The 15,620-nt window shown below is 41.3% G+C and overlaps 2 protein-coding genes across 2 annotated transcripts in view; both read left to right on the top strand.

The window, feature by feature from the left end:
* Window positions 1-15,620, top strand: part of HIGD1A (HIG1 hypoxia inducible domain family member 1A) — a 1,051,097-nt gene that overhangs the window by 911,477 nt on the left and 124,000 nt on the right. The window lies entirely within an intron of this gene.
* The window catches only part of CCDC13 (coiled-coil domain containing 13), a 205,386-nt gene continuing 199,457 nt past the window's right edge, over window positions 9,692-15,620 (top strand). The window contains exon 1 of the mRNA XM_050780380.1: window positions 9,692-9,701. The gene's annotated coding sequence lies outside the window, so the exon portion shown is untranslated. The remainder of the gene's footprint in view (window positions 9,702-15,620) is intronic.

Below are 15,620 nucleotides of genomic sequence, written 5' to 3'. Positions count from 1 at the left end.
AGTCCAGGAGGTGGAGGTTGCAGTGAGCAAAGATCGTGCCACTGCACTCTGGCCTGGGCAACAAAGTGAGACTCTGTCTCAAAAAAAAAAAAAAAAAAAAGAAAGAAAGAAAGAAAAGAAAGGAAAGAAAGGAAAGAAAAGAAAGAAAAGAAAGAAAGAAAAGCACGAATAGACCAGAAACTACTAGCGAAGTTTCAGAGAAGTTTGAGGTAGGTCAGTACGACAATTTGTTAAAGTTATTTATAAACTCCTGGGTTTACTCCTGAGTTAGACATGCATGGATGTGACCCCAAACAGCATAGACAGAACTAAATATGGAATACATCACCTTCCAAGCCCCAGAATGGCTCCTCAGTAACCTGCACAGGGGACAGATATGGATAGTATTACAAAAAGTTTTGAAAAATGAACTGATATTAGGATTTAAAAAAATCAAAGAAAAATGGCCAGATTTTGCACCCTGAGCCCAACAGGGTTGAATTGCTGCTTTTTAAAAAATTAGCACTATACTTAAAATTTAAACATGCTTTGGGGTCTCATAATACAGCATTCAAAATGTTTAGGATACTATACAAAACTACTTGGCATATAAAAAATATACACAGAAAAAATATTGTTTCATTGAAAAAAACAATCAGATGCTAATGTTAAGATGACACAGATGTTAGAATTATCTCAAAATGATTTTAAAGCACCTGTTACAAAAATATTCAAACAATTAAGAGTGGGCACTCTTGAAGTGAATGGAAAGACAGAAAACCTCACCAAAGAAATAGAAAACGAAAGAACCAAATGAAAAGTTTAGAACAACAACAAAAATAATAATAAACAAGAAACTCAGTGTATGAGCTCAATGGCAGAATGGATAGGACAGAGGAAAAAAACAGTGAACTTGCAGACAGATTCATAGAAATTATCTAATCTCAAAAACAGAAGAAAAAGATGAAAAATGCAAGGTGCCTTAGGGGCCTATGAGGACAATATGGAAAGGTCTAACATTCACAGCATCAGAGTCTCAGAAGGGGAAGAGAAAGAGTGTGGTGTAGAATGAATATCTGCAGAAACGAAGGCTGAAAACTTTCCAAATTTGGTGGGAAAACATAAACCTACAGATTCAAGCTTGGTGAATTCCAAATAGTATAAACACAAACCCAGGCCTAAATATAGCATAATCAAACTACAGAATAAAAAATATTTAAAAGCTGAGCGCAGTGTCTCATGCCTGTAATGACAGCACTTTGGGAGGCCAAGGTGGGAGGATTGCTGAAGTCCAGGTGTTTGAGACCAGCCTGGGCAACAGAGCATGATCCTGTCTCTACAGAAAAAATTTAAAAATTAGCTGGGAGTGGTAGCATATGCCTGTGTCCCCAGCTATTCAGGAGGCTGAGCTGGGAGAATTGCTTGAACCCGGGAGGTCAAGGCAGTGAACCATGATCTCACCACTGCACTCTAGCCAGGCCAACAAAGTGAGACTCCATCTCAAAAAAAGAAATGTATATAAGAAAAAAAAAAAACTTGGAAGCAGTCAGAAAAAAAAATGCATTATTTATAGGGGAACAATGATTCACATTACTCTAATTTTAAATGGAACAATATATTTTAAAGTGCTACAAGAAAATAATGTAAATGGAACAATTTTTTGTTTTGTTTTGTTTTTGAGACAAGGTCTCACTCTGTCCCTGTCACCCAGGCTGCAGTGCAGTGGCACAATCTTGGCTCACTGCATCCTCTGCCTCTCAGGTTGAAGTGATCCTTCCACCTCAGCCTCCCGAGTAGCTGAGACTACAGGCATGCACCACCACTCCCTGGTTAATTTTTGTATTTTTTGTAGAGACAGGGTTTCAGCATGTTGGCTGGGTTGGTTTGAACTCCTGACCTCAAGCGATCCACCCTTCTCAGCCTCCCAAAGTGTTGGGATTACAGGCGTGAACCACCATGCCTGGCCATAAATGGAACAATATTTTTAAAGTGCTAAAAGAAAAGAACTGTCCAACCCAAAATTCTACGTTCAGTGAAAACATCCTTCAGTCAGAAAAATGCAATGCATTATTTATAGAGGAACATTGATGCACATTGCTCTAATTTTAAATGGAACAATATTTTTCAAGCGCAAAAAGAAAAGAATTGTAAACCCAAAATTTTATGTTAAGTAAAAATATCCAAGGGCCAGGTACAGTGGCCCACGCCTGTAATCCTGCATTTTGGGAGGCCAAGGCCAGTGGATCACATGAGGTCAGGAGTTCAAGACCAGCCTCACCAACATGGCAAAATCCCATCTCTGCTAAAAATACAAAAGTTAGCCAAGCGTGGTGGCAGGTGCCTGTAATCCCAGCTACTTGGGAGGCTGAGGCAGGAAAATCGTTTGAACCCAGGAGGTGGAGTTTGCAGTGAGCCGAGATTGTACCACTGCACTCCAGCCTGGGCGACAGAGCAGGACTCTTTCTCAAAAAAGAAAAGAGAAAAGAAAAGAAAAGATCCTTCAGGATATTTTTCAATGTTTTACTTTTTCAGGGAGGTCTTACTCTGACAAACATTTAAAAATAGCAAACCCAGGCTGGGCACGGTGGCTCACACCTATAATCCCAACACTTTGTGGGACTGAGGCAGGCAGATCTCCTGAGGTCAGGAGTTTGAGACCAGCCTGGCCAACATAGTGAAACCCTGTCTCTACTAAAAATACAAAAATTAGCCAGGCGTGGTGGTGGGCATCTGTAATCCCTGCTACTCAGGAGGCCGAGGCGGGATAATTTCCTGAACCTGGGAAGTGGAGTTTCCGGTGAGCTGAGATCATGCCACTGCACTCCAGCCTGGGCAACAGAGGGAGACTCCATCTCAAAAACAAAAACAAAAACAAAAAATAGCAAACCCATCCCCAGCACTCACAACTCCTTTCCTTCAAGCATATATGATTTATTCCTTTTGCTTATTGGCTTTTCCTCCTGACAACAATATGAACTTAAACACAGTCAATTCACTGTTCTGTCCTCAGCATCTGACACTTAATAGGCACTTGTGAAATACTGTGTCACAATAGGCGCTTGTAAAATACAGAAGTATAATGTAGGGTGACCACATACATAGTAGTCTGTAGACTATGTATTGTGGTCACCCCATAGATACAGCATGGTCTCTCACCCCAAATTTGGTTTGGATGTCTAGACTTAAGACATCATGCTCACACCAAGGGGGTAGAAAAAGATTTACTACTCCCATAACGAGTAATGGCAGGCTCCCAAGCTGGTCTGAATGGCTTGAGAGAGCAGGAGAAAGGCTCTGGTTTTGGGTTTTATGGTGTTTGGAAGGTGGGGCTGAAGTGAGGGTTTCTCCATATGGGACAGGTAAGGAAAGCAGCACCTGAGGGATTTTATCAGCTTGCCCAGATATGAAGCAGATGTGATGGGGCTTGAAAGCCGTCAGCAATCAAACATCAAAAATGGAGCCAGACTCCTTCTTTCACTGTGTAGCATGCAGTGTGGTCTTAGCATTTCCTGGTTATCTGGCTGTTGGGGCAGACTAGTGCCTAGTAAACTCACATACACTCACCAACTATCACTGTATCTACTCACCCCAGTGCAGAGAAGCCTGAAGGCTATGGCAAAATCTGAGGCTAGAATGTTTGAAGGCTCATTAAACATTTCCAAAAATAAATGGGATCACCTCTCTCCATACTCTTTTTGTCTATATGTACTGCCAAAGCGAAAACCAAACATTACCACTTCCTTGCTCAGACACCCTCAGTGTCTAATTCAGTTTCTCCAATCCCTCACCCAAGGATTTAGGACTCCACAGTATGCCCCAAATCATCTCCAACCTGGCCTCCCTTACCTCCCTGCCCACACATTTCACTGCCACACTTAAATTTCATCTGTGCCATAAATATGTTCCTGCCTGTGCCTGTTCTCTCTGCAATGCCTGCCTGCCCTTCCTTTCTTTCTATCCATATCCCTATTGCCAAATGTTCAGATGTCACTTTCTCCATGAATCTTTACTAAGACCTACAACTAAAATAACTTCCTTCCCCTAAATACATCTATTAATAACTCAACCTACCCATCCCACTTACAGAAATTCTTCTCACAGTTCCAGGTATTACAGACATTTGGTGCTTCTTAGAGACTCTTAGTTGTCCCTCAAAATGTTTTTCCCTAGTTGACAGAGATAAAACAACAACAAGAATAAGATCCTTGTATTTAACTGGTCAAGGGAATGTTCAGAATAAAGGTATTTCCCAGATGCCTTTGCATCTAGACTTGGCCACAAAATGTGAAAACCAATGAGCATGTGAGTCAGGACTCAGCAATAGTAAGCTATCTTGGGCCACACACCCCTGTTCAAAATCTGCCATTGGCTTTCCTTCATACTTACAGCAGAATCCAAAGTGATTACCATAGCCAAGTGGGTCCTATATGACCTGACCCCTGGCTCTGTCTTTGATGTCATTTCCTCCTATAATAGTTTCCTGGGGCTGCCATAACAAAATACCACAGGCTGGGTGGCTTAAACAACAAAATTTATTTTCTCACAGTTCTGGAGACTGGAAGTCCAAGATCAAGGTGCTGGCAGGGTAGGTTTCCTCTGAGCCCTCTCTCCTTAGTGTGCAGATGGCTGCTCTCTTGACGTTTCTTCACATGGCCATCCCTCTATGCATGTGCACCCCTGGTGTCTTTCTGTGTGCCCTAATCCCCACTTCTTTTTGCTTGTTTGTTTTTTGTTTTTTTTTTGAGACAAAGTCTCTCTCTGTCACCCAGGCTCAAGTGCAGTGGTGTGATCTCAGCTCACTGCAACCTTTACCTCCTGGACTCAAGCAATTCTCCTGCCTCAGCCTTCTGAGTAGCTGGGATTACAGGTGTCCACCACCACGCCCGGCTAATGTTTGTATTTTTAGTAGAGACGGGGTTTCACTATGTTGGCCAGTCCAGTCTCAAACTCCTGACCTCAGTTGATCCACCTGCTTTGGCCTCCCAAAGTGCTGGGATTATAGGCGTGAGCTACCATGCCCTAACCTCCTCTTCTTATAAGGACAACAGTCAGATTGGATTAGGGCACACTCTAATGGCCTCATTTTAATTGTATTACCATTTAAAGGCCCTGTGTCCAAATACAGTCACATTCTGTGGTACCAGGGGTTTGGGCTTCTATATATGAATTTTTGGAGGACACTATTCAGTCCACTTCCCATACTCTGAACCCATCCCACTCCTAAGCATTGCCATCTCAATGTCTCTCTCTCTCTCTCTACTTACACACTGCAAGCATGCTCCCTCCTGCCTCAGGCCCTTCGTATTTGCTATTCCCTCTACCTAGAATGCTATGCTCCCACTCATCAGCATATCTTGCTCCCTATCTTACTCTAGTCTCTGGTTCAAATGTTCCCTCATCAGAGTTTGTCTTTGACTGCCCTATCGCTCTCTATCCCCTTTCCCGGTTTTGTTGTCCTTCATAGCACTTACTATTCTTAGCATAACAATTTATACATTGTGGGGTTCTCCTTGTGTTAAAAATATACCTGGGATTTGTTTTAATTGGTTATAGTAATTGACAGACAAAGAAACAACTGCCTTTGAAAGAAGAATTTATCACATACAGCTCCCAAGAGAAGGGGCACGCCACACCAGGCAGAGCCATATGGGGAAGTACCAGGCCAGGAGACAGAGATGTGAAGCAAAATCATAGGAAAGGCCTTTATTACGTAGTGGCAGGAAGCTGTTAGGTGGGAATGTCCTCTACTGGGCAGGAAGTGAGACACAGATACTGGGGTCTATGGTTAGAGGTTTATAATATGATTTCACATGCCTGTGAAAGTCTTACTGCAGGAAATATAAACAACTTTGGCCTTTAGTTTGACCCTGTGATCAATGAATGCCAAATTATCAATCATATAATCTATAAATGTTTGTTAGAACCTCTTGCATTTTGATGTTTTGCCAATATATTCAAATATTAGTTTAATAAAGGATTAGATTCCCATATAACTGGTTTGGTTTGCCCTTCATGTATTTCCACGTCCTAAGGGCATCTCTTGCTGCCACCACTCTGTTTCCAGGTTTCATCCTGTCCTCTCAGGCCAGGTGCACTTCTGTGCATCTATCTCATTCTACCTGGGACCTCTCAAAGGTCATCCTGCTGGTCAATACAAATGGATACATCTTCGCCTTTGGACACAGATTCAATGAAATGCCTCCATTGACTTACCTCAAAACTCAAGTGAACAGAAGTTTGAAAGAACCCAAGCTCACCTGAGGCCTGGCTTTAAAAGACACAACTGTCAACCTCTGGCTTAATTCCTTTCATTGAGAAAAGTATGATTCTCATGAGCTAAGGCAGTATGTCAGCAAGACTGGACTGATCACAACTCCTGAACAGAACCTCTACCCCAGGCTCTATTTTAACATTTGACATTGTATATTGGTGGCATGACTCTATGCTCACAAAAGGGAGATAACAGGCACCTATCAGAATGCTGAGGTGAAGCACAGATGAATCTAGGTAGAAACCTGAGAATACTGGAAGTTCCATGGATCCAGGCCCATAATCACAAGATCATAGGATCACAGGAGAGGAGACTGGAGGAATCAAAGGATAGAGGATTTATAAGCCAAGAAAAAAAAATGGAGCCCCAAACTGAAATCCAAGAAGAGGGTCATGTGAACCCCAATTTGTAGCCAGTTGTTCAGAAGGGTAAGTGACAACCTACTATTGTGATTGGCACATGAAGTGGGAGGCAGTAGTGTGTGACTTAATATGTGGGAACTAACCCTACTCCAAGTAGTGTCAAATTGAATCAAATCATAGGACACCCAGTTGGTGTTTGCTGGAAAACTGGTTGTTGGTGGAGTGAAACCCCTACACATTTTGGTGATCAGAGGTGAAGTGTTGTGTTAAGTGGTATGAGACTGGGAAAAACACTTTGGTTTTTTCTGTCTCTCACAGAACTAAAGCTTCCAAGAGAAGCATCAGAAGAGTGGAAGGTTGGGACCAGCAAACCACAAGTCCTAGGCCCCAAACTAGGGTCAAGTGGAAAAGAAGGGTATAATAGTGAAATGGCCCTCCTCTCCACCTCTGCAGCTCTAATGATGTTGTTCCTACTCATTGTCACACTCAAATGGTTGCAGGATGAATATGGTCCTCTGGAAATGGAGTGAGTCCTCGGTAAGGCAAAGTGGCTGTCTCAGATTCTGCTTATTGGAGAAGTTTCCCTTTTCTTGGTCCTCCAAGTTCACATCTGAAAGGAACATGAGGAAGGATACTCATTGAGAGGGTTGAAGGGGATACTGTTCTGACTTAACAAACCATTTCCTTTTGGCATGATATTGGGGACTCAGTTGACTGCATAAAACAGAGTGCTTTTACTTATAATAGAAACATCTGAATTATAGGTATAACCATAAAGCAAATTTATTGGTTCATTTAACAACAACAACAAAAAACTCTACAGGTAGTTTGGCTTTCAAATGTGGTCTGATCCAACAGTTCATGTTGTCATTAGTGCCAGTGGTGCTACAGCTCCATTTCTCTGCAATTCTCTTGACTCTATTTTCTTCCCTCTTGTCCTCATAGTGACAAGAAAGTTAGCTACCTCTTGCTTCTGGAGCCATATGTAGGAGGCTCCACATATAGTTATGCAGTTTTTCCAGGAAGAACGTAGGGGCAGAAGTTTAAACTGTTCTGTTTGGCAAGCTGTGGTGCAAGCTGTCTGCACCCATAGGTAGGGTCAACTTTGCTTAGTACAGAGACTCCAAACTTGAACCTATGGGGCTGCACCTGCCCAGAGGAGTACCTATTTCTAAGTTCTCCACCTAGATCAAGCATCTTTTTCAGTCCCACAGGGGCTGTACTTTAATCTATTTTTCCACAGGGAAGCTTTCTTTCTGATTTGTACAAAGGCACTATATAGACTAGTAGTGGCCATGGCGATATGCTATTCAATTTAAATCCAGGGGCAAAGAGAGGAAATCTTTCCCTTAAACTATTTTTTAAAGTACTGAGCTTCACTCTGGGGAAACCCTGGTCACATGCCCATCCCTAACCAATAAACGTAGCAAAAGATATGGGACTATTTGAATTGATTCAAGCCAGTCAGGGCTTAACTACTGGTAGCTGGTAGTGTAGTTAAACCCGTCTTATATGGCTTTGAAATGTGGCTACCTATTAAAAAGAATAAAAGTGAGACTGAATGCTGGAGGAGCAACCAATCAAATCCACTGCATCACCTAGTATTGATTGCAGGGAAGTGAAAGGGCTTCTGTTCGCTCTTGAGCACTACCAAAGATTTTGTTAAGATTTTTTTTAAATGTGGCCTTCCTGATTCTGTAGTTTTGGTCTTTAAGAAACAGGATTAGGGGTTTGTCCCTATCCTCCTATATCTCCATTAAATCATTTCTGTTTCAGCAGTGACTTCAGAGAAGTTTTAAAAATTAAACTGGCAAGAAAAGGCAGAGTCCCATACCTCCAGACGCTACCTCAGTTACCGGTGCTTTAGGACAAGAGCAGTATTGCATCAGTAAGGCAGAGGGTGAGCAGCAGTAGCTGTTTAGGAGAAATTATGTTGATTTTCTATTCCCACTTTTGTGGTTCCTCTTTAATATCTTCTAGTGCTTTCATTCACTTTGACTAAGAGAGAAAATTAACTTTCCAAGTAGGCAGAGTGACTGGCTTTACAAATGATTTGAGCACCCACTATAGACAAAAACTCTTCCTCTTGATAAATTTGTGTTCCATCCCCTGGTGTTCCCTTTATGCTGAAATGTATTCATCCGTTGTCACAGGCTTTTGCTTGTTTGCTTCTTTTCTCTAGATCCAATCCTAAATTCAGAGGTAGCAGGTTTTTAAAGGCTCCAAGACATGACTAACACACTTCCAGATGGTGTTGGTCCATACAAGGGTTTCTCCACAGCGGCACTATTGGCATTTGGGGCCAGACAATTCTTTTTTGTGATGTGACAAGAAAAAAAAAGTCACATAGGTAGGGTAGGGAATCTGGAAGTTACCTCAGAAAGATGGGAAGTTATCCATTAGAGAATCTAGAATTCAGAGTATATTTTCATCAAGTTTGAAAGGTGTATCATGATGATAGAGACAGGAGACAGCAAAATGCTGCCCAGGTCATTGTGCACATGGGGCTTGCCTAAACATGCCCATGGTGAAAAATTCCATCCCTCGACACATGCACAATATGGGAAATAAATCAAAGTGGAGGGGCTCAGACTAAGGGCCCACATGCACTGACAGAATGGGGTGGGGCCACCAGGAATTTGTGCCTTATTTAGCAGGGAGGAGACTGGCCTCTTCAATTCATGTGTGGTGGCCTGTTATTCAATCTGTGAGGTGGAAAATTTGCATGCAGGACCCCTCTTTTTGTTGAGAGTTTTTCTTTTCTCTTAATAAAACCTGCCCTTCTCACTTTTCAATGTGTCTGCACGTCTAATAGTTCGTGAGACAAGAACTCGGATTTTAGCTGAACTAAGGAGCAAAAATTCTGCATCACTTTGGTGGCTCATACAGGGACATGAGGAAAGGTGAGTAAAATGAAGACCCAAAAATCTGTTTTCCTTTCGTTTCTGAGCTTTCTCATCCTCAGACATCTGCTGAAGGTAGAGGAAACTGCAGTCTCCCTGCCTTCCACTGACACTCGCAGGTGGTTGGGAATGTCAGCCTTGTCCAAGCCAGTCTTTTCTATGGTATTTTCCTTACTCTGGGGGGGGACTGTAATGTCACCTATCTTTTCTTTTACAATATTGGGGGTGTTCCACCCCCACCTTAATGACCACAGGTATGTGCACAGGATGGACAGGTGAGTGGCAGCTCCCCAACCCCGCTCCCCTCCCAGTTGGGACTGGGGCACATGGCCCAAGGGCTCCATGCGGCAGGCTGGCTGGCCAGCATTCCCTGCCACTCACCCACAGTGTCTTCCCCTCCCCCGGCCAAGGTGTCCAGCTCAGTCCAACAGCAATAAAATGTTTCTCTCCCTGTTGGAGAAACCCATAGTCATAAGAATAGGAGGATTTTCCCCCAGGTATCTTTCCCACCCTGCCCTTAAGCTGTTTTTTTTTTCTTTTCTCTACCCTGTTGGCAGTTAACACAGCCCTGCACTTAAGCTGTTTTTTATCTTTCCTTTATCCTGTCAGGAGTTAACTTTTATGCAAGAGGCTTTTTTTTTTTTCCCCCTTTTAGAAGACATTTTACTAGGCCAGGACCCAAATTCACAAGATACCATTTTCTCTCCCTTGTTGGAGGAGGGCTCAATTTCACAGCTTCACCTTTAGTATTTGGCTTATGCTAAGGAGTCCATGTAACCCCCGAGACATATTTTTGTCGCAAACTCAATTCCAAGCTTATAAACTTGAAGGCTACTGATAGCATGGGAACAGGGTGTACGTAGGCAAGAGTGGATAATCCCACCACCTAGACCCCTGTTAACATGGGTGAAAGCCGCGCTGACACCCATGGGCAGCACCCTTTCATGGTCAGTGGAACTTAGGGATATAAGGATGGAATAAGTAAAGAGGGTCCTTGTTCCTTCTCTTCCTCACATACCCCAGGCATTTGCTAGGAAGAGAAAGGAACCAGGAACACCTGCTTCCCTCTTTCTAGACAAGAAGCCATTCATCTTCAGTCTAGTTGGCTTGGAATTCAGCTTGGGGGATGGGGACCCAGAAGCCTGCCATGCCGACAAAGGGTAAAAGTTTTTTTTTTTATCAGTCAGGCCTTTGGCCTCTCTCTCCCTGTGCAAACCAATAAAAGGAATGCTAAGGATCACTGTTTATATTCTCTGTAAAGTTCTGATTAATGAAAAAGGATTTATGAGGTTGATCTTAAGCTGTAACCAACCTGGTGTGCTTTGCATGCCTTAATTGAGACTTGTTGGTTTGACCTGTGAAATTACTTTCAATAAAGATCAAAAGCCAGAAATATTGGCTGCTTGGTATGGCTAAAGTTGGGTAATAAGGGATTTAAAAGGATTTTATTAAGGAATGCTCAGCTTAATTAAAAGTGGATATCCAAGGCTGGACATGATGGCTTATAACTGTAATCCCAGCACTTTGGGAGGCCAAGGTGGGGAGATCACCTGAAGTCAGGAGTTTGAGACCATCCTAGCCAACATGGTGAAACCCTCTCTACTAAAAATACAAAAATCAGCTGGGTGTGGTGGCAAGTGCCTGTAATCCCAGCTGCTCCAGAGGCTGAGGCAGGAGAATTACTTGAACCTGGGAGGCGGAGGTTGCAGTGAGCCAAGATCACGCCACTGCACTCCAGCCTGGGCAACAAGAGGGAAACTCCATCTCAAAAAAACAAAAGTGGATATCCAAGTTCTAGGTATATTTAAAAGGTCTTTATGTTTTTCTCTTCTTGGATCTTGTTTTGCTGGAAAAAGTTTTTTTTTTCTGTAAGTTGAATTATTTTTCTCCATTTTGCCTTGCCACCCTTAATGCATGCATGAGAGGCCCTAAGATAATTTCTAAAAGCCTGAACTCCTTGGGAAAAATGGAAAAGGCAACACAGATTCCACTTTGGGAGAAACCTCTGCTTTCCTCATGGAACCCCAGGAATTAAAAGCAGATCCCTCTCAAAATCTATTTTTGTCTTCTAGCCATACCTGTTTATTGGGCCCTGGAAACAGCATGATTTCCTGGCCATGCTCTTAAAGGGCCCATGCAGAGGCCAATAATCCAATTAGGAGATTGGTAAACAAAAAAATCTTATAGCTACTGATCTTCTTCTCTCTATGTAGTTATATATGTGTTGTGTGTGATGTCTATTAAAAAGAGCTCTAATTAATTGGCATAAAGAAAAATAAGTGCTTAGATCAAATATATTTTGAAGGAAAAGTAAGAGCTGTAATGCCTCCTAGTTCACGTGACTTTAATCTTTGAGAAATAAAAACCATCTTAAAGATTATTGGTAAAATATAAATGTCTTCAAAATGTAAATATGTGATCTAAATTATGCAGTTCAGATACTAGGTTTGCTAAATGTTTTAAGGTTATGAAGTCCTTCTTTGGCTTTTGAGAACTGTTCCACTTGACTGCTTTACAGCTTGGTAAGGCCTGGGGACATATGGAATTAACCACTCCTCTATGCTGAAAAGAGTCAAGCCTGACCTGCCCCTAGAACAGAAGTAAAACAACTTACCAGGTTTTACATTAAAGTTAAGAATTGCTAAGAGTTATCATTATAACGTGTAATTGAGACTCCTGAAAATAGATTTACATGCAAGGTGTGTAAGAACAGTAAAATGTATTTTTAGTAAAAGATTATAAGAAGGCATGGGAATGTAAATTTTTGCCTAGGGTTAAAGGATTGTTTTAAATTAGATAAGATAAAGCTAAAGGTTTAAACAAGTTATGAAAGGTTTCTAAATGCTAATCTTGCAAAAGAAATTCTGTGTGTGAACATTAAATTCAAAAGGGTATTATATGGTTTTCTGTAAAATTGAGAATTGAAATAAAAGTACAATAAGATTTTCTTAAGGCACTAATCTGCTCTTTAGCAAAATGTGTAACAGGTTATAAAAGGTTTATAAGAATCTTCCCTCATGGTCAAACTGGTTAAGATTTGATAGAATGGCCTATAAGACTTCATTTTTGAAGGGGTGGCCTGCCCCTCCACACCTGTGGGTGTTTCTCGTTAGGTGGAACGAGAGACTTGAGAAAAGAAATAAGACACAGAGACAAAGTATAGAGAAAGAAAAGCTGGGGCCCAGGGGACCGGCGCTCAGCTTACAGAGGACCCACGCCGGCACCGGTCTCTGAGTTCCCTTAGTATTTATAGATAATTATCTTTACCATCTTAAAGATAAGGGAGTGGCAGGACAATAGGATCGTTTTTTAGGGAGGAAATCAGCGGTAAGACATAAGAACAAGGATCTCTGTGACATCAATAAGTTTAAAGGAAAATTCTGTGCCTAGAGATAAACCTTTTAGCAGCATTGTTTCATCCTATCACATGGGGATAAACCTTGGACAATACCTAGCTTTTTTAGGAACAAAGACACACCCTGCACACCCAAAATCCATTAAACCTTGAGTTACCACAGCACATGTCTCTTGCAAGGACAAGGTTGGGGGTAGGGTCACAGATTAACAGCATCTCAAATACAGAACAAAATGGAGTCTCTTATGTCTACTTCTTTCTATATAGACACAGTAACAGGCTGATCTCTTTCTTTTCCCCACAATGTTTTAAACTGGGGTTGACAATGCAAGGGTGAAATTTGGTTTTCTCTCTCTTGAACAGGATTTTCATGTAATAGTAAAGGCTAATTAAAGGTTTTTGCTTTTTCAAATTTTTGAGTTATCATTTTGGCAAAATTAATTACTTATAGTAACCTGGAATTCTATTTTGTGTGTGTGTGTGTGTGTGAGATGGAGTCTTGCTCTGTCACCTAGGCTGGAATGCAGTGGCACCATCTCGGTTCACGGCAATCTCTGCTTCCTGGGTTCAAGTAATTCTTGTGCCTTGGTCTCCCGAGTAGCTGGGATTACAGGCACCTGCCATCATGTCCAGCTAGTTTTTGTATTTTTAGTAGAGACAGAGTTTCATCATGTTGGCCATGCTGGTTTCAAACACCTGACCTCAGGTGATCCACCCGCCTCAACCTCCCAAAGTCCTGGTATTACAGGCGTAAGCCACCATGCAGGGCCTGGAATTCTATTTCATAACATCAAGTGTTTTAAACATCTAACATATGTGACAGGCTTCCCAAAATCAAATTTCAGCTTCAAGGTTCTTTCCCTATCCCTTGCTGTTGGATGCTACAGAGAGCCCCTGAAGCATCCAGAAGAGAGGTAAACAGGATTATTTGACATGTTTACGCACATGGAATTGTCAAAATTATGTTTAATCTTCATATTATATTTTAGTGAATATTAATATTATATGTTCCAAAATTGTATGGGATGTCTACAATTCTAATGTCTGAGTATATGCTATCAATCATAATTAAGGTTATTATGTTATTGTAAACCACAGAGATAACCAAATTTTCTTTGTCAATCATGTTTGTAACTGTAACTACCCTGGACATTTTGTCATTCATAGACAATTGTCTTGTTTTGATCCTCTTCAAAGGATGGTTTATAATCAGCCATAAGGCTTTGACAGGTGCTCTCAAATGCAGGTTTCTGATAACCTTGGAGATTGTGACATTGGAATGAAGGAAAACATGCAGGACTCACGAAGGGCTGAAATGTTAATTAATATCAAACAGAACAAGAGTTAACAGAACATACTGATCTAAAAGAAAACTGAAGTGATCTTTTTTTAAAGTTTTTGCTCGAAATGTTGCTGATCCTTGTTTTGTTTTCAGAATCAAGGAAACTTATTTTGAGCCATTTACAGCCTTTAATAATTGAGTAAGGTATACTCATGTGATCAAAATTTGGAGCATATTTGTTTTTCTCCTACTTGCTTCTCCAGAATTTGGAAACTAGTTGCGAGTATTCTTAATTTATAGCGATATAGTTTTTTGCATCAGTGCAATAAGAATCACTTTCTTTTGCAACAGGACACCATTGGAGAAACTGGTTGCTTTACCAAGGCTTTGATTGGAAGGGTATGCTTCCCTTTTAGAAATCAAGCTTGACTTACAGAGCCGATAAAAGCCCCTTGGGAAAACTGACTTCATACCTTGTCTACACAGTCCCCATACAGGTTTCCTAATCTGCAGTGAGTAAGGAATGTCACATTCTACAAGGCCCAGGAACCCCATATTCTTGGGACCTCAAGAAGAGAGGAATTCACCCAACTCATAGGTATGTGAGGGTACAAACCCATGGCTGGGCTCAGCATTAAAAATCCTAAGATTCCTTGCAGAACAGAATTCCATCAAAGTCAATTTTAAAAGCCTATGTAAAAATAATTATTCTTGCTGCACTTTATGCAAATAATCAGGCCAAATACAAGACTAAAGTTTATTTTGCAAACAACTCCATCCTATTGTGATTTATTTTTAACAAAAATGAGAACTGGAGAGAGAAACTATGTTTCAAGACTTATCATACATTTGTCTTTAGATTCTAGACTCATTAGTTGTTTTTAAGTTTTTTGCCCACATTTTAAACTAACGCTGATTATTCCTGTGAACCAACCAGCAATCTCCGGCTGCAGCTCAGCAGCAGCAAAAGGGATGAGTAATGTAAAAATCTGGATCAGTATTCTAGTTCTGGGCAATTACCCTGCAAATCCTGCCAGATGATTAGAGTAAATAAGGTGCTTATAACCCGGAGGTATCTTTTTTGGGAAAATAAGACCAAGGGAGCTAACCAAAGCCAAGCCCCATACACCCAAATCTTAGCAGGCATAACTACAGCTACCAGTTATCTGGGTGTGTCCACAGCTTTAGGATTTTTTTTAGCTGTCCTTACCATCTCCCCTTTGTTTCATTTTTATTATGCCTTCTAATAACCTAGTTTGTCTCTTCTCACCTTCAGGCCATTGAACTCCAAACGTTCATGCAATCAGAGCCTCAAACGATGGCTACCTTTTACCAGGGACCCTTAGATAGGCCTCAGGGAGATCTCACTGCTGTTTTCCCAAAACAGTGCCCCCATCAGCAGGAAGCAGTTAAGATTGATCACTATCCTTATCCTTATTCTAAGAAAAGATGTACTTATCCTTATCCT

The sequence above is a fragment of the Macaca thibetana genome, chromosome 2 (assembly GCF_024542745.1).
Source record: "Macaca thibetana thibetana isolate TM-01 chromosome 2, ASM2454274v1, whole genome shotgun sequence".
NCBI lineage: Eukaryota > Metazoa > Chordata > Mammalia > Primates > Cercopithecidae > Macaca > Macaca thibetana.
Note: the sequence above shows the minus strand (reverse complement) of the source record. Positions and strands in the feature narration are given on the sequence as shown.